This window comes from Perkinsus marinus (genome assembly GCF_000006405.1).
Source record: "Perkinsus marinus ATCC 50983 genomic scaffold scf_1104296966926, whole genome shotgun sequence".
NCBI classification, from domain to species: domain Eukaryota; phylum Perkinsozoa; order Perkinsida; family Perkinsidae; genus Perkinsus; species Perkinsus marinus.
This window is the reverse complement of record NW_003203754.1, coordinates 22,216-23,218: the sequence shown is the minus strand read 5'-3', so window position 1 is coordinate 23,218 and position 1,003 is coordinate 22,216.

Sequence of the window (1,003 nt, the reverse complement as noted above, 5' to 3'; positions counted from 1 at the left end):
TCGAGAACTCAGCCCAGACTTCTGAGCATCGCGAGGTATCCGAGTCGTTGAAGTTCGAGTGTAGAATTCCAGGATGGCGTGGTATCAGAGTGCCATATATTTCAGTGACCTCTCTTGCGGTTTCCTCACCTTCTATCGGGAACCCTGTTAGAATAGTATGGGATGCCGATCATCGATTTAGATAACTGCATTAATGTGACGATGCTGTAGTTGAGAGTAGTGCAGATGCAATTTGTCATCGTTGCGAGAGATCCGGATACCGGTCTTAAGCCTGTTGGCTTTAACCTATCCTGTGTTCTGGCATAATAATAATTAAATTATCTCGAATAATAATAACTCATCATTGTGGCGTCATATGTCTACTACCACTTACTACTAGTTTTATTGCTCGAATTCCGATGTCTCCTACTGGGAAGGAAAAATTGGTTCCGAAGAGGCTACAGCAGCAACTGTATCATCCTAGCTCGTTGCCGGCCAGGATAGACCTCAGTAGGTTACTCGTGGTCGGTGTGGTTATGGTCAACTGCGTATGTTGGTGATAATATAGAAATTGTGGTAAAATTTGTTGGTTTCCGTACACTTCTTTCATGTGAAAATTGAGGAAACTCCCAAGCTCAGCTGAGGAAAGCGACTATATATTCCAAAACGGCTCGTGGTGGTTGCCGTCTCGATGGTAGTGCTATTGAAAGGTACACCCGATACACTCGCGCAGTTGCGGAGGGCATCACTTGATCCCAAAGTACCGAGTAACTGCTGTGATGCATCAACAACAGTTGATAAGAAGGAGGAGCCAAGAGAGCCCAACAGAGGAGGTTGGCGGTGATGGACTGTCGTGGTGTACTTCAGCATTGCTGAAAGCATTGTACCATCTTATTATAATCGCTATACGTATTTGAACAAGATGATAGTGCTAAGAGATCCTATATACAAAATTTCAGCTCCATTTGAGGTGTAGTTAGGAAGCGGACTCTTTAGATTGCGCGTACTGTATCGTATAGTAGAA